General features: G+C 47.5%; 1 protein-coding gene across 3 annotated transcripts in view; it reads left to right on the plus strand.

The window, feature by feature from the left end:
• The first annotated feature begins 737 nt into the window (after positions 1-737).
• PC (pyruvate carboxylase) overlaps positions 738-18,518 on the plus strand; it is a 93,162-nt gene continuing 75,381 nt past the window's right edge. For 2 of the 3 annotated variants that reach the window (XM_039840748.1, XM_039840743.1), the window contains exons 1-2: positions 738-832; positions 5,335-5,371. The gene's annotated coding sequence lies outside the window, so the exon portion shown is untranslated. The remainder of the gene's footprint in view (positions 833-5,334; positions 5,372-18,518) is intronic. The other variant, XM_039840749.1, reaches the window with a different exon arrangement.

An 18,518-nucleotide genomic window follows, 5' to 3' on the forward strand; every position in this document is an offset into this window, starting at 1 on the left:
TCACTCCCCTATCCCCTGGTTGGCACAGAGCCCAGCTTATGAAACTTTCCATTCAACCAAGCTTTCGAAACCCTCTAGGTCCCGAGTGGCCTCAACTTGTAGAGTAGGAAACTGAGGCTCAGAGAGGTAAGGCTGCTTTGTCCAAGGTCACATGGAGGCAGACTCCTGCCCATCACCCCCTTCCCCCCAGCTGTTAAAGGACACAATCACGTAAACCGTGTGGCACAAGCGCCATCTCCTTCATCCTGCCCTTCGCAAACCCTTTTCCTCCAACCTCTTCTTCATCCATTTGCAAGTATTTTTGTGCAGCCCGGATCCTTGAGGCCAGGGGCGATCTGTTATGCTTGCGGCTTTGGGAGACACGTGCTACTCGGGTGAATGAATCGCACGTCCCCACCCCCGCCGACAACCAATCATAGCATATCGGAGCCCGGCCACTTCCGCCTATTGCGGGCAGTGGCTGCGGCCCTGCGGCCCACGTGGGGCTCTGTAGACAAGGGAGGAGGCGGTGGTGCGCCAGGGGCGGGCTCTTCTGGCCTTGCCACCAATCCAGGGGCCCGCCGGGAACGCGAGGGGCGGGGCTGACGTGAGGCGCCAAGGCTTAAACGTGATGGGCAGACCGGCGTGGGGAGGAGTCCTGAGCGGGGGAGTGGTGAGTGACGGAGGTTATTGTCCAATAACAGGAGGGGTTGGGCTGACTGAACCAATAGGAAGTCTTAAGGCGGGGCCGGGACTGCAGCAAGTTTGGTTGCGCGGAGACCGCAGCTGTTCCCTGTCAGTAGAGGTAGCGTCGGTAGAGGCGGTGGCGACGACTGGCGGCGGCGGCGAGGAGGTGAGTACCCGTGGCGCTGCGCACTTTCCTCTTCACTCGGCGGGTCGGAGCAGGTGGGCGTGCGCCGGCGCCACCGTGGAGGACGCTTATGTAAGGGTCGCGCGCGCCAAGGCGGCGTGAGCTCCACGAGTGACGGCTGGAGGAGACAGCAGCGGGAGGTGCGCGACGCGACTTGCACCGCCCCTTCCCTCCCCTCCCCCGTCCCCCGCCCGCCGGGGACGGCCCGGCGCGGGCCGGTGCCCCCGCTCCTTCGCTCTGGAGACCCCCCACGCCGCTGCGCCCCGCGCTGGCTGCCCTGCGAGCATTCTTCCCGCGCGGGCGCTGCCGGGCCTTGTCTATTCCGCGCCCCGGGCGGCCGCCGGCGGCCCAATTCCTGCTCTCGAGCCCATTTTGCAGATGGAGAAACTGACGCAGGAGCCCTAAAGTGCCTTGCTCCAGGTCCCCGAGGGTTCGAACCCAGATGTGTCAAAATCGGGAGCCCAAGTTTTTCCTCTTCTTACTGGAAGTTTCTCAGTTCCGAAGAAGGCCGTGGTGTGAAAGGCGAGGGTTTTCCGTGTTCCGAGAACCTCGACAGGACGCTCCTGGTTACTCGCTGGGGTATTCTCGGCTCCACTTAGTTTGCGGTGAAGAAGCTTGAGGTGCCCAGAAGCAGTGATTCTCCCAAGGCTGTTAAGTTAGGAGGAGGTGGAGCTGGGCTCAGCCCGTTATTTACACAGCGTGTAGCAGTTTACAAAGGGCACTGGGCTAGGGCCAGTGAGGAGCAGCGGGTGGTCCGAGAAGGACCCTCCTGGGTAGGAGGAGTCAGACACCTTGGTTTCCAGGACCTGCCATGCAGGTTCCTCCCAGCGCGACTTGCTTTATGTACTTTGAGTGAGTTGTCTCAGTCTGGTGAACTCTTTTTTTCACAAACACTGGGGTTAAGCCAGGTCTTTACATCCCCGACAGCTTTGAAATTCTTAAAAATCTGAATGTTCATGCTGTGAGAAACTAGGTCAGGGCTCATTGTCCCCATTCTGCAGCTGAGAAAACCAAGGCTCAAAGAGGTGCCAATATTGGCCAGATTACACCTCGAGCTCCCAGAGTCTACCAGGAAGTCTTTGCCTTCTCTGTTGCTCCCTTACCCTCTATCAGCACCCCTGGCATTCCCCATGTCACCCTTCTCCTGCCTGTGATGCAAATAATTGTCCCGGAGGTGGATGTGCTCAACCTTTCTATTAGAGCTCCAGCTTTTCTGTCTGCCCGCTCTCCAACTTAACTCTTGAACACTTAATCACCTTCTTTTGCAAACCTATCATGTTCAGATCCTTAGATTGGGCGCTGAGAAGACAAGGGAGATGAGAATAATCCTTGTCCTAGAACTGCCGACAAACTGACCGGGGGAAAGAAGAAGAAATAGAACTTAAGCAGCAAGTCGGCATGTCACAGATGTTTGTAGAGAGCCCAAGTGGGTGAAGTACGGATGGCCCCAAAGAGGACAAGGAGGACGTGGAAGAGGAAGTTCAGTAGGGGCCCGTAAATCAGGTTAAACCACATACTAGGGCCAGGGAGAGGAGAAATGGACTGGCTGGGGGCTGGATGGGGATGGTTTGGGGAAGGCTCTGTGGATGGGGTGAATCTGAGCCTCTTAGTTCTGCTGGAGCTGGCAGTGATTGGATTTGAGTATCCGAGGTTTTCTTATGGAGGAGAGGTGAACTTTAAGCAACTAGAACCTGCAGGTGGAAGGCTGAGGAAGGTGGGAGGAGAATGGGAATGGAAATGGGGCTGGGGTGGGGGGAATAGCACTTCCCAGTTGAGTGTGAGAAGTTTGCCTGATCACTGCGAAGAGGCCTCCACAGGAGGTGTAAGAAGACGGGGCCACTTGCTAAGGTGAGGCCACTTGCTAAGGTGCTCGTAAGGCAGAAGTGAGGTTGGAGCCAAAGGCGCCAGGGCGCTTGGTTGGGCTCCAAGGGCCCAGCAGCAGGCCTGAGCTACAGATCGTGTCTGTCTGTGTTCTAGTAAGCTACTCGTGAGGCATCCTGTGTTTCTTCGTGGCTGCGCTGCCCTGCCCTGCCGGAAGGAGCTTTGTTCACTATAGTTGCTCAACACGGATTTGTTGAATGAGGCTGTCATCCAAAGTTTCCACAATTTACCCCACATTCCCCTCTGTACCTTATCTCTCTCTACTGAAGCCTGCTCCAGCTTGATGACCCTGTCTGTGCCAGTTCTCACCTCTAGGCTCACCCCTCAGGGAGGTTTGCCCTGGCAGCCTCAGTGGCTCCCTCCTGCCTTCGATGTGCCAATGCAGGCCATGTGCCCTTTTATCCTGCTCTTTGCTTTCTCCTTGTCTCACTTCCAGTTACCCCAGTTTCCTGGGTGCTGCGCTAGGTGCCTGTCCTCCTAGCAGTGCTCCCGGAGGCTCCAGGACCATGGCAGGGCTGGAACTTAGGTTCAGGTCTCATTCCAAGTTGCCGTTCCCTGCGTTCCTCTCCCGTGTCATCGCAGCCCCTAACACAGTGCCAGAACAAGTAGGTGCTTGACAGATGTTTTGAATGAATTAGTAGAAGATGGCTCGAATTGGAAGGAGGAAAGGAGGCAAAGGTGAAAGTTGGGGAGCCAGGAAGGGGCGTCGCATTTGGAGGCTGCAGGGATGATTGTCGCATGCCAGTGAGTCTGGGAGGAAGGCCTGGGCAGGCCCAGACTGTCCAGACTCCTCAGGGCTCTTCCACAGGACCTGGGTCCCTCACTCCGGTAAACATTTCTGCTGAGGGTTAGCGCGGCCTCTGGCCGCCTCCCAACAGCATCTTACCCTCCTCTGAACGGGCGCCTGCTCCCCATATCCAGGAAGTGTGCTATTTGGGGGCTAGTTTGTCATCAGGAGACATCTTTGGCAGAAGTGGGCATCTTGCCTGCTCACTCTGAAACCTCACCTAGGCCTGACCGACGGTCCCTTCACCTCCTTGTCCTAGCTCCCTCTAGTCTCAGCTGTGGATACTTGGCCAAAATTCCAAAGGAGTAGAGTCTGATAGTGGGAGGTGGGAAAACGGCGCAAAGAATAAACCTTTCCCTCTTACGTATCGAATGAGAAGGTGTGATCCCACCCACTGGGCTTTTTCTTCCATGTGACCCCACAGGTACCCTTTTCTTAGACCTCATATGAGACTATTCATCGTTGCCCCAAACTCACTTCATAGTGTCCCTCTTCTGCTCTTGTCCCTGGTGATTTTGTTCTCTGCAGGACTTTTCCTCTTATCTCTTCCTGTCAGAATTCTTCAGGTTTTCCTACATGAAGCCTTGACAAATCTATTCAGTTGGACGTGGCTTCTCTCTTTTAATAATAATGATAAGTAGTGATTTATTGTTATTAATAATAAAAACCAGACTTTATTGAGCTCTTACTGTGTGGTGGCAGGAACCTTGCTAAGCCCTTTCCATGCATTATTTGATTGTCACGACAACCCTACAACCAAGGTACCGTTAGCTTCTCGTGTACAGGTGAGGAACCATGGTGAACTAACTCCCCCAGAGTCACACAGCTAGGAAACAGTCTGGTTGGGCTCTGCCCCCGGCTGTCGGGCTCAGACTCCTTGTGTGGGCCCCTCTCATGTACCATCCTGTGTTTACCCTACATTAGCTAGCCCCTGACAACTTGCTTTTTGATACTCTGGGAGCAGAGCCTATGCCTCCTGGCGTGGTGCCTAACGCAAGGTATATATGCCCAATAAATATTTTATTGACTTGAATGCCCCAGACATTTATTTTCAGCCTCGACATAATCTACCAAGCCATCTGGTTTTCTTGGAACATGGATTCAGGCCCTTTGATGGTTTGCTGGCCTGTGTCTCCATTTTGTTCTTTTCTGACCAGTGGCTGGAGCTGACTGACAGGTGTGGCCTTTCCAAAACAAATGGTCTGCAAACTCCCCAGAGTGGTCACAAACCGTCAACTGGGGCCCCCCCCCCATGGGGTCTAAACATGAGGTGTGTGCTCTTACATGTGCGAGGGGACTCTGCAGGACAGGACCTGAGGAAGTCGTCGGGGAAATAGCTCTGCGGAGAAAGCAGGCCTGGGACTGGACGAGAAAGCCCTTCAGATAAAACAATAAATGTTTCTAGAATGTCTTGTTCTTGTGTAGCGGGTGTCAGAAAAGAGTTTTACTAGAAAGCTTTTTACTAAGCGTGTCAGCTAATGTCCGTGTCCTCTGTCCCAGGCTCGGCGCCAGGTTGTGTGTAACTGAAATCGGAGCCACGAGACGGGTGGTCGTCCATCCTCAGATGAGTTTGGGGGGGGTGGTTGGCAGAGGTGGCAGAGGCTGGGGTTCCGGGGCAGTTGAACAGAGTATGCTTACAGCCTCTCCCACTGTCGTTCCCACCGGCCCGGCCTCGGGTCCCCTGGTCACCACTACCATGAACTCCCCTGGGATGGCAACAAAGTCACAGTTCTCTGGGTTCTGTGTTCTTACCACTCTTAGGTCCTCTGGGAGGTGCCTAGAGAAATGAGTCACACTTCTTTTTCTTTTACTTTAGGTATCGCCTGCCCTCTGGGAACTGACAGACACGGAGGGTAAGCCCCGCGCCTGAGTCCGGGTCAGTGGGATGCATGTGGGTCGTCAGGAGCGGCCGTCGGTGTTAGCAGTCCGGGCACGTCCGTCGTCAAGCTCAGTAAATCAAAGGGCCGAGCTCTGACTTTTGGGAAATAGAAGCGGTCGTTTTCTGTTCCCGGTCTCTCTCGGTTTTCACAGGGAAGTGACATTGGCTCTCTGATGAAGGCCGATGGCAGCTGACCAGTCTCAGCAGGAAGTCCTTCTTCTGGAAGGGTGTGGCTTGGGACACTGGTCATGCGGAGGGTGGCGAGGCGCCCCCCCCAGGACCAGAGGAAACCTCTCTAGGGCTGGGCCGCCTCTCAGAAGACCCCTTGAGTCAGTGTGGAGAGTAGGTGCTGGCTGATGAGGGACTTGGGGAAGTCTGTAGCTGTGGCTTTGTCAGGTGGCTGTAGAAACACTTGACGTGTTTCTAGACAATGATGCTCAATCTTTGGGAGTCACAATGACAAAGGGTGAAGGCGGACTTTTCCCTCCTTCCTCCCACAGAAGGCTCAGGCAGCAGTGCCCCGTATAACCTGCTGCTTTTCATGTCTCCCCTCATTGCATTGAGCTGGGTGTGTCCCCTCAGCCTAGATTCCAAGGCCCTCTGGCCGAGGTCCCCGATAGTCCAGTCTCATCTCCTGCTGCTGGTCTGCACCAGTGTCCCAGCGAGCCATGGTCCTCTGTGCCCCGCACTCTCCCCGCATTTCAGACGCTGCTTACGCTCATTCCTTCATCAAAGGCAGGCCTGCCGCTCTCCCCACTTCACAGCCAGGTGCCCTGGGGACTTCGTGGCTCAAGGATAACTTTCCCCAGAGCTCATGTTCAGTATTCAGAGTGCGGATTCCTTTGTACAGGGATTTTTCTTGGGTTTTCATCCATTTCTTGGGATTTTCCTCAAGTGTCCCTCCATGACCCAGGAGTTGTTTCCCTGTCTGAGCTTTTCCCACAGTCTCTCTTGTCCTAGGTCTTGGGCCAGCAGTGGCTTTAATAGAGTCGAATGTTTTTGCTCTTACTCACATCCCTGCAAGGAGAGGTGGGAAGTTGGGTGAAGGCCCCCAAACCACCTATCTATGGAGCTGAGAAATTGGGGCCCAGAGAAGGCTGGTTAGCAGGATTCAAGATTCTGATCTCTACCCCAGCCTCCTTTTAAGAGTGTCATCTTTTATTGCATGTCTTATCACTATACTGGAAAGGAAAATCCATCACTATACTGGAAAGGAAAATTAGTCGCCAAGAAGGGCTGTCTTCTCCCAGCTCGTGTAATATGTTAAAGCTCATTTGGCTCTCCAGTCCCTAAGTCCCTGCTGAGTCCCCAGACTTTGCTTAGTTACAGCTAAGACACTGCAGAAGGTTGCTGCCCTGCCCTCCTCCTTTGCTGTCTCCTTTATGAACTTGGAGGGAGGTGGATATGGGCTCTTTCTTTTAAAGTATTATGCCAGAATGCATAAGCCAGGTCATTCCAGCATCTCCTCATTGCTCCTGTCCCTTACCTCCTTATCCTGATTTGCCTGTAGGCCAGAGAAGGGGTAGGGACTGGGGTATCCAAGGCTGTTCTGAGTACATTTCCGCCAGCTGTGTGTGGAACGGGGCCAGTCTCCACGAGTAGCAGCTCCTCTTCTAACGACATCCATCCGTGGCTGAGGCCTCTGGGAAAATTCCGTGATCTGGCTGTGCTGAGTCATGCCTTGTCTCTGAGAATATGTGTGTCACCTTTCGCATGTCTGCACTAGTCAGCTCAGGGTCTGGGAAAGGTTGCGGTTACTACAGGGTGATATGCCGCTAATCTCTTGTATTTGCCCATCACTGTATGCTTCTGTGAGTGCTTTTACTAGCTAATGTACTGTTTATCAACAAGAAATTTACTGATATTAAGTCATTAATAATGTATTATTTATTCTGGAAAACATTCCTCTCTTATGATGAGGAAACTGAGGTTCAGAGAGACTGAGTGACTTGGTGAATTTTAGGTGACTGGTGAGTGGCTTGTCTGAGTGAGGTTTTTGATACCACAACTCATTTCTACCCCTGGGTTTGTGTGTAATGCAAAGATTATTCAAAAGTTATTTTGGCTGTAAAAAATCTGATTTTCAATTGGTTAAAATTACAAATTCAAAAATCTAGTACTTTCTTTAAGGAATAGTCTTTCAAGTTTAACTTTTGGGTGTAGCCTACAAATCTTTCTGTTCCATATGAGTCTAGAAAATTTAACAATCACTTGAAGGAGCCTTTGGTTTAATACTTGATCTCATTTGCAAACTTAAGTCCTTTGAAAAGTTAAACTGAGCTTATAAATTACACTGAATTTCCTTTAATTATTTTAATACTTCCAATTGTCTGATTAACAAACATTCCCAATACTCAAATAATTCCTGTAAACCTAGTAAATTAAGCTGACTCTTAAATTTTCTTAAAACATTTCTATACTGTTTATGTTTTTTTTCCTGGCTTTATTGAAATATAATAATTAGTTGCTCATATTTAATTGTATAATTCAATGAGTTTTTTTCAATTATAGTTGGCATACAATAATATACCAGTTTCAGTTGTACAGCATAGTGATCAGAGATCCACATAACTCGCAAAGTAATCACCCCACTAAATCTAGTCCCCCTCTTCTCCCTTATATAGTTATTACAACATTATAACCATCTTCCCCATGCTACACCCTACATCTCCATGTCTATTCTGCAACTATCCATTTGTACCTCTTAAGCTTTTTGCCTTTATTTCGCTGTCCCCCCCAACCCCTCTCCCATCTAGTAGCCCTCAAAATATTCCCTGTATCTATGAGTTTATTTCCGCTTTTGTTGTTGTAGTTTATTTTGTTCTTTAGATTCTACATGTACATGAAATCATGCGATATTTGTCTTTCATTTCGTTCAGCGCAATACCCTCTAGGTCCGTCAAGGCGTATCTCTTTCCATCCCCTTCCTTTTAGTCTGTGTGTGCCTTTTAATCTGAAGTGAGTCTCTCGTAGGCAGCATAGGTAGGGGTCTTGTTTTTGTGTTCATTCAGCCACTCTGTCTTTTGTTTGGAGCACTTAATCCTTCTCCATTTGAGGTACTTGTTGATAGGAATGTAGTTATTACCATTCTTTATTCATGTTTTTTATACGTGTTTTTTCTTTTTAAAGAAGTCCCTCCAACATTTCCTGTAATACTGTCTTGGTGTTGATAAATTCCTTTAGCTTATTTTTGTCTGGAAAGCTCTTGGTTGTAGATCCTGGGTTTTCATCATGTCCAATATTTTGTGCCAAGCACTTCTGTCCTGCATGGTTTCTTTTGAGAAATCAGCTGCCAGTCTTATGGGTACACCCTTGTAGGTAACTAACTGCTTTTGTCTTGCTGCTTTTAAGATTCTCTCTTTGTATTTAACCGTTGGCATTTTAATTATGATGTGTCTTGTTGTGGGCCTCTTTGATTTCTTCTTTCTTGAGATTCTCTGAGCTTTTTGAGGACTCTCTGATCTTCCTGGGGTTGTATGTCTTTCATTCACCAGGTGAGGGAAGTTTTTCATCATTATTTCTTCAAATAGCTCTTCAATGTCTTGTTTTTCTCCCGGTACTCCTATGACACGGCTATTTTTACATTTAATAGTGTCCCACGGGCTCCTCAAATTATTATTATTATAGTCTTGGCTTCTTTTTTCTTGCCATTATGATTGAGTGTTCTTGACTTTCCCGTCCTCTATATCGGTGGTTCGATTCTCTTTGTCCACTCTGTTCCGTTTAATATACTCTTCATCTCAGATAATGTGTTCTTTCTTTCTAACTGGTTCCCTTTTATAATTTCCATTTCCATTTTTATGGTTTTTTTTTTTATCTTTTTGTTAAAGTTCTCACTGAATTCATCTATGCTTCTCCTAAATTCTTTGAGCATCTTTATAACCAGTGTTTTGAATTCTTCATTTGTTAGATTGCTTGACTCCATTATTCCTGGATCTCTGTTCTGTTCTTTCATATGGTTTCTGCTTCTTTGTCTTCCCATTTTGGCTGCTTCTCTGCGTCTGTTTCTATGTACTAAGCAAAGCTCCTAAGTCTCCTGGTCTTATTAGCATGGCTTTGTGTAGTAGGTGTTTGGTGGCACAGTCCTGAGAGGGGTTCAGCTGCAGACCAAGTTTAGCCCCAGCCTCTGGCCCTTTGGGGCCACCTGTTAAGATTCAACAAGCAATCCATTGATGCCGTGCTTATAGTTGCCTCAAGAGCCAAAGCCAGCTGCCACCAGTGTGAGTGAGTCTTGCCCTGCTCAGCAATGGGCACCTCACCCCGTGAGGACACACCTGGATGTGGATTGGGTGGGGCCGTGAGTTGGGGGAGACAGAGTTTCAGAGAATTCTATGGGCGGAGGGACCTGTTATCCACTTTGGTGACATCTCAGCTATGGCGGCGCTGCGTCCACACACTGGGAGTGGGGAGGGTGCCACAGAGGAACAATGGACACCGCTGGCACTTCTGCCCAGGAGAGAGCCTTGTCTCTGTCCCTCACTCTAACAACTCAGTGTCCCCCATAAGTCCCTAGTGACCCCTGAGCAGCTGACCTGGTGCTCGTGCTCAGAGCAGCAGGTCCGGCACTGCCACAGTCCGCTTGTGGACACAGCCCTTTTAAGAGGCGTCTGCTGCTGCCGAAGTCTCTGTCCCATTTTTTGCTGGGGACCCGGCAGCCTCATTCCTAGCCCCCATCCTACCTTCTGCCGTTGCAGGGTGATTAATTATTTCTCTCTTTAGTTGTAGGGCTTCTGTTCATCTAGATCCCAGGTGACTTTCCTTGTTGGTTGCTCCATGTTTCTGTCACAACTTTGATTTGGTTGCAAGAGGGATGAACAAAGCCTCTGTCATGTACGCCATTCCCCCCCCACTATGTTTTGTTTTTTTTAAAACAGGTTTATCGAGGTATTTTTTGCCATAATAAATTGCACATATTTAAAGTATATAACATATAAGTTTTGATATATGTATACACTTGTGGAACCATAACCACAATGAGGATAGAACACATCCATCACTCCCAAAAGTGTCCTCACGCCCCTTTGCAATCCCTTCCTCCCACCCTTCTCTGCTTCCCCCATCACTGAGTAACCACTGAACAGCTTTCTGTTACCATGGAATAGTTTGCATTTTCTGGAATTTTACGTATGCGGAATCACATAGTATGTATCCTTTTTTTGTCTGGCTTCTTTCAGCATCGTTATTTTCAGATTTGTTGTGTGTATCAATAGTTCCTAACCTTTTTATCGCTGAGTAGTATTCCACTATGTAGATATCCTACAATTTGTTTTATTAACCTGTTGTTGGTTATTTCAGTTGTTTCCTGATTTTGGTGATTCTAAATAAGGCTGCTATGAATGTTTGGTACAAGTCTTTGTACGGACATGTATTTCCTTTTCTCTTGGGCAAATGTGTGGGAGTGGAGTGGCTAAATCGTATGAGAGTTGTGTGTTTAACTTAAACCGTCCAAGCATCTTCCAAAGTAGCTATACTATTTTCCATTCCTCCCAGCAGCATATGAGTTCCAGTGCCTCCACATCCTCACCTATAATGGGTATGGTCAGTTTTTTTAACTTTTGTCATCCTAAAAGGCATGTAGTGGTATCTCATGGTTTCAATTAGAATTTTCCTGGTGTCGATGTTGAGCATCTTTTCACGTACTTATTTTTTCATTTGCCAATACTGATTTTAACTTAGTAAAATTCCTACTTAAAATCACAAGTCAAAACCACTTACTTAGTTACATGTTTTAATTGGAATCTTCAAACTGACTTGTTACTCTGAACAGATCAAATTCCCTTGAATATTAAAGTACATGATGTAACAGATACCCACAGTTTTCTTAACATAAAATTAGAAATACTATTGTTTTTATTTTCTTAGGCATTTTATTCTTAATGCTATATCTTCCTGTAATTAAAGAAGCTTACCTAATAAGGAAATAATTATATGCTCTCAAACTAAAGTACATTATTTTCGAAGCAACATTTTTTTCTTAACTGGTTACCATTTCTTTATAATTCAAGAGATTCCCGGCCAGGATAAACTAGGTTCTGGCCTTTGAATCCAACTGCTAGGCTGACCCTGATTCATTGCTAGGCCATCCCCGACTCATTACTATTTTGCCCCCAAATGGGATGGTCTCAAAGCCCATATGCCCCTGCTGAAACATCACACTGCCTAATCCTTCTCTTCGTATGGAAGTCTGCACTTCTCCACCCGGGATTTGTACCAGATGACTGGGTTCAATTACTCTATTTAACGCCTCATTTCTTATGCACTGTGGCCACAAAATAGGTGAAATTAAAATACAAAATAGGTGGAATTTAGAGTCTGTGTATCTTCCAAGGCTTGGTCTGACAAGGGACTAGTTCTAAAATCATGCCAGTGACCCAGCAGTGCTAGAATTTGAGTTTGTCTTCTGAATCCAGGTCTGTCTGACATTTTGCCCTATATACTACATTTTTTCAAATGAAGAGAAAGGGAGTCTGGTACTTAAGAATTCTTGGTTTCTGCTAGTCTTGGTTGCCAAGAAATTCTGGCACCTGGAATCCATGCATTCCATTTCTAGTTTTTTAGTTTATACCCTGGAAATGGTGAGAACCCTGGCCACTCCCTCACCTCCCAGTAGAAAGCTACCAATCTCTTTGGAGGGGCCACTGCCATTAAATCCCTGTTAGAGATTTGGCTCTTAGATGATAAACAGATGTGGACTGCATTCCCGTCCCAATCACTGGTTGTGGCCTCAGGAAGCTTGTGAGTGGTGAGTGGGACCTGGTTGAAAATTATTAATGCCATTTGACCTCTCCCCCGATGTCTGACGCTTATGCGGCCCCACGTGGGTAAAGAGGGAAGGTCTGTAACTACTTGGGGAGTAACATCAGGTATAGGATATTTAACTATCAGAGTTTTTCTTTTACCCCTTTTCCAAAAACCTCTTTTAAATGCCATATGAGATATAGATTCCTAGGGAATGGTTGAATAAAGACTTTTTAAAAGATGTTCCTTCATAAAATAAATGAGAAAACGTAAAGATTGTCAAAGTCAACTTTTTCAGAATTCTGGAAATTAAACAAAGACTTGCAACAATCCAAGGAACATTTATTCAAGAAAAAGGCTGAATCTTGATTTTAACAAAAAAAAAATTCTGAGGCATGCAAAGAAACAAAGAATGGCACGAGGAAGCCTAGATGTTGGACTTTATAGACAAAACTTTAAATCAGCTATTTAAAATTTATCTAAAGAACTAAAGGAAAGTATGAGAACAGTCCCTCATCAAATAGAGAGGATCAATAAATGATAGAAATTACCAAAAAAGAATCAAAAAGAAATTCTGGAGTTGAAAAGTCACTATTCTGAGTTGAGAAATTCTGGAGTTGAGAGGCTCAACATCGGAGTTGAACAGGCAGAAGAAAGAATCAGCAAACTCGATGATAGGTCCATTGAGATGATCCAGTCTGAGGAACAGAAGAAAAAAAAAAAGACTGAAGGAAAATGAGCAGCGTCTCAGATGCCTGTAAAGCACCAGTAAGCCTATCAATACACACATAATGAGAGTCCTAAAGGGAGAGGATAGAAAGGAGCAGAACAAATATTTGAAGAAATAATGGCCCAAAACATCCCAAAGTTGATGAAAATAATTTATGTACCCAAGAAGTTTAGTGAACTCCAGATAGGTTAAACTCAAAGAGATCCACACCTAGGCACATCATAATCAAAGAAAGAATCTTGAAAGCAGCGAGATAAGCAATTCATTAAATAAAAACAATCCTTGATAAGATTAAGAGCAAATTTCTCTTTGGGAGCATGGAGGCCAGAAGACAGCAGGATGAACTTAGATGCCATATGAAACCTACTGTATTTGGCCTTTGAATCTTAGGTGGCTCTGATCGCTTCCATCTTCAGGGTTATCATGTCAATTTAGTCTCTAAATAATACTCAATCTTCTTTCAAACTTGACCTGAAGGAAGTCTGTCTTTTACCAAGTTCCTCTCCCTACGTATTTCTAGAACTACCTAAGGAATGCTTCTTATACGTTCTATCAAGGCTGGAATACCGTATGGGCTCAAAAAAAATATTTGTTAGATGAATGAAATCTACCTTTTTGGTAGATTTGCTTATTTCCTTGGCCAGCTGTCTGTCTACTCTTTCCTTCTGCATGTCACCTACTTCTCCCCATCTCAGGGCTGTTGCTTCTCTCCTTATACAATTTTGCCTTAAACATACGAACAGAACTGTCTCATAACTTCTCAAAATACAGCTTTAAAAAATATTACTGGATATTTCACAAAATTTTACCGAATGCCTGGGGACAGCAGAATAGAATTAAAATACAAGAAAAAAAAGTTTTGTCTGCCAAAGGTGAATTCAACATTTCCCTCAAGAGAAATAGAACTGCCCAAACCTAATAATGGTAGCCTCTCCCTGCCCATCAGCCATCAAGGTTCAGCAAATATTGGGGTCTAATCTCTAACCCTGGAGCCAACTGCTAATGTTCTATTGATAATATTCCTTATATGTGTGTTGACATAAGACCATTTAAATGTCAATTTAGAAAATTTTTATGAGAGTTTATTAGTTTATTTGCAACAAATAGAGGATATGCCTGGAAGTGAGATTTCAACAGATTGAGAAAAATGCTTCCTAGAATGACAGTTTGCAGTTTCTTTTATGCATTTGGAATTAAGGAGGGAAGATTACATGAAGGTGGCAGAAAGCAAGGTGAGGATTGGATTACAGGATAGTTAACAAGATCATGTGCTCCTTTGAGGGTGGTTATGCCTCCAAGGGGTCTGAAAAAGAGAATTATCTTGGCATTTCCAAGGTGTGTTAGCCTAGATGCACAAGAACAATGGACAGGGCTGGTTTAAGGCAAAGATAAACCTTTTACTAAAGAGGTTATAGGCCTGGTGCGTGACTACCCGCCATGACCTGCCCAGGTAGGAATTAATGATCAGATCATCCTGTGAGGTTAATTTCCATCACTGAACCTGTTAGTTTTATTAAAGAACCCCTTTTTTGTTCATATATATATAACACTATAGTTTTATTTCATGGGACTGTAGTTACTGGCCCTGTTTAAGATTCTGGTTTCGGTGTTTATAAATGATGGACCAGTGGTTCTAATGAGTTTGGTGACTCACCCAGCTCCACCAGTAAGAGGCAGAGCCAATTTTTGATAACAGCAATCCTGATTCCTGGCCTCGGGTTCTTCCCGCTTTTCCACAGGATGCTAGAATATAATGTCCCAGTGTCGCTGTGCATATGGCTGAAAAGACCAACCTGAAACTCTCAGTCTTTCCTGCTTAAGTAAGTCTTTGATGGGCGTTTGCAGCTTGTCTCAGTAGAGCCATTTATTGTCACTTGGATTTGTGGCTCTCCCCTCTGCTGTGTTGCCGGAGGCCATTTCCGTAAGCCCGAAAGGTTTTCCTCAGCCTTTCCAGCTTATGACTATCCCATTCCAGCTGGTTGCAAAACAGCCCTTTGTGTTTTTTGCTGACCTGGGCCATCTTTCCATCCCTTTTTACTTCTGATATTCTTAAATGGCAATTTTAATATTTGGCAGAAGAAATTCCCCATGATCTAATCCTGAGTCTTCTCAATTGACCGAATGCTTTAAGGAGGGCAAAAGTTATTACTGTGCAGTATTCCAAGAAATTGTTCTTTTCTCAAGCACTTCCAGAGCATCTGTGGCCGGTCACTCTTTACTGGATGCTGTAAGGAGGTCTGACGATGTGGCCCTTGCCCTCAGTGGCTTTTCCTGCAGTCGGAGAGACTGGTTAATCAGGAACAGTCCTAACTGCCGTTTTCTGGGTGCTTGTTCTGTGCCAGGTGACATACTAATAAGCGAAAAGGAATGCAGAATATTACCAGGGAGGTGGCTAGGAGCGGGGCTCTGGAGCCCGGGGTCAGGATGGAGTCGAGCTTAGCCCTTTCCAAGCCCTGTCACTTCTGGCAAGTTCCTTAGCCTCTTTGAGCCTTGATTTCCTCATCTATAAAATAGGGGCAATAAGGCCTTTCTCAGGGGGTTGTTGGGGGGACTAAATGAAATAACACATAAAGTCGCACCCAGCGGACACATGTAATGGTGGCTGTGTTAACAGCGTGGGTGGAGAACAGGTATAAGTGGACTCGTGGAGAGTAGAACATACGGGTCCAAGGGCCTGCAAGCTGAGGGGCCCGTGTCAGGTCGGGGAGAGCTGGCCCTTGAACAAGGTGTCATATTTGGGTTAGTGGAAGGGAGGGGATGGCACCCAGGCAGTAGCACATAGAGCAAATCATGGCGATGAGTAAAGGGCGATGGGCATTGGGTAAAGGGTGATGCCGCAGCCTCGCCAGCGGGAGGAAGGCGATGGACAGTCCACGAGGGTGGAGATTTGCAGCTTCTTAGTTCACTGCAGAATCCACAGGCCCCCGGAGCTTAGGAAACCCGTTGAAAGAATGGCTGCTGTTGGGGAATGGTGAGCGAGAGGGCCAGGGTGACTCACTCCATGATGCTGGCTGCAGGGTTGAGATTTGAGACCATGAGAAGTTCCTGAGATGCCAGAGTTGGTGACCACCCACAGGCAAATACGCTTTTGAAAACTAGAGTAGCCGGCTGACCTGGGGCGGGGGTGAGGAGGTGGGGGGCGGGACTAGCTCGGAGAGGCCTGGCGCAGTTGACATCTGCATGTGCGCATGGACTAGGGAGGGGTGGCGGTGGGAAGAAGCAAACACAACGTGCTGCAGAGAAAAGTGGTCACGGGCGAAGTGGAAATTAGAGGAAACTAGAGGACTTGGAGAGCTCTCATTTGCAACTCTGCCTCCATCCTGAAATGCGAAGCTGGGAAAGGAGCCCCATTTACACAGCGCAAGGTAGCTGACCAGGATGGAGGCTGGGCAAAGGTGGAGGGCGTGGAAGTAGGGAATCGGGCCGGGGTGCCACCTTTAGAGATGGGCTGCTAAGTCCAGCTGTGAATTTCCTGAGAAAACTGAGTTTGCTTGAGACCAGAGCAGTTAGTCCTGAGAACTTTCCTGGAGAGGAGAGGAGAGAAGTTGAGCAGAGTCAGGGCTGATTTTCCCCAGCCCTTGCCTCGGGCGGGGCCTTCTATTTCCTCCTGATCTTAGAGGACCTGCTGACAGTTTCTGGGGGAGACTAGCACGTCTGCCTGGTGAGCCCGGCCGAGCCCCCTTCCGGGCACTGGGCTTTCCTTCCAGGGCTGCATAAGTGGAAGCTGAAACCGCCCGCCTGCGTGGGGACTCACTCGGATGACAAGAGAAAAATTCTGGGGTGTCTTAAATTTCAGTGGGGTGGAGAGTGAGAGGACGAGAGAGTCACACACCGGTTAATAGCTGTGGGCCAACTGACAGAAGACTGCTCACGTGCCTGAGCGTCTGTGGTCGTTCTGACTCAGAGTTCCAGGCTGTCTAAAAGAGGTGGATGCCACCGCCACCTGCTGAGGCCTGAACTTTCAGGAGCGTTGCCCACAACCAATCAAAAGTAGTAAATATTTCTTCCTTACAGAACTGCCCAGTTCACCTTCTCCGGCTCCCCTTATCTGTGGCCAATGTAAATTCTTTCAAAACAACATCTTTCTTCCCCAAAACATAATGGATAAAAGAAGATATAAAAGATTTACTGTCAGTTCAACCCCAGGGCTGCGTACGTCCTCTGTCCTCCCCACCTCGCCCGCTGCTGGTGCTTCAGACTGTACGCCCCAGGGCCTGGTCCTTTTTCCCCGCTGGCATGTGGCTCAGTAAAGCCCTCTCTTTCAGAAAAGCTTCCGGCCGTGAATGTTTTTTGTTTAACACTGAGCAAAACGATGTATGTGTAGATGTTAGATTTGAGAAGTTCTGTTTCTTTGTTTACATTTTTACATGCACGATGAGGGAGGCGTTTCGGGTCCTCCGAAGCGTACTCAAAATATGGATTTGTTACTGGTCTCTGTTTTCCTCCCAACTAGGTGGTTTTCATAGTTCATGTGCTGGGACTTTGGAATGGCATTTGGTCAGAGTAGACAGGTGGGGCACTTTCCAGGGGAAGTACACTGAAGTCACAGGTTAGGGGATGGCGTGCGTTACCTTCTAAGGTCTGAGTCTAGTCTGTAGCTGGTCTCTCTCTTGTTTTTACAACTGAGTCATTTTCCTTTCCCCTCCTGCTGTCTTCTCCAGCTGGAGACGAACACACGGCTTAAAGAGCCACGCACCCCCACCCCGCCCCCACTCCGGGGCTGATGAAGGGCATTTCCAGTGCTAATGGCAAATACGACCATTCCTAGCAGATCCGTGGCCCCAGAAGGATATTTCGGCTGCCTCCTCGTTGAGGTTTTTGTCCCAGGTCAGCCAGCCCAGCAGAGTAAGCCCGAGAGTCCAGTCATTGATGGGGTCCCAGCCAGCGGGGTCTCTGATGGTGGTTTTTTTTTTTTTTTTTAACCTCTAACAGTTCCGACACCAAACACGTGGTTTTTTTCCCAGCACCAACAAATTCCTTTACGCCAACTGGGCACCCTACAATTTCTCTTCTGATACTAACCACCTAAGTTAGTGCAGACCCCAGGTTGAGGGCTCATTCCCACAAGACTGCCCCTCTTCAGATGCCAGTCACAAGTCTCAGATTGCCACCTGTATTTCTGAGTGACTAGCCATAAATAGGGGATTCCCACAACCCCTCCTTAGGTTGATAATTTGCTACAATGGCTCACAGAACTCAGAGAAACACGTTTACTGGTTTATTATAAAGGATACAAATGAACAGCCAGATGAAGGGGTACTTGGGGTGAGATCTGGAAGGATTCCAAGCACGGGACCTTCTCTGTCCCCGTTGGAACTGGGGCCTGTCACCCTTCCTGCACCCGATGTATTCACCCATCAGGAAGCTTTGTGAAGCCTGATGTTTAGGGTATTTATGGAGGTTGCATCACATAGGCAGGATTGGCCCTCTCCCCTCCCTGGGCTCCAGGGCTGGTGCTGAAATTCTAACCCTCTAATCACAAGGTTGGTCCCTCTGGCAGCTGGTCCCCATTCTGTAGCTCTATCTAGGTGACCCCCTAGGTGACCCCAGGAGTCAGCACATTAGCACAGACACTCAGGTGTGATCGGAAGGGGCTCCTTACGAATAACAAAGGGCACTCCTCTGACCCCTATTACTCAGAAAGTTCCAAGGG

Source organism: Pteropus medius, unplaced genomic scaffold (assembly GCF_902729225.1).
Source record: "Pteropus medius unplaced genomic scaffold, Ma_sr-lr_union100, whole genome shotgun sequence".
NCBI lineage: Eukaryota > Metazoa > Chordata > Mammalia > Chiroptera > Pteropodidae > Pteropus > Pteropus medius.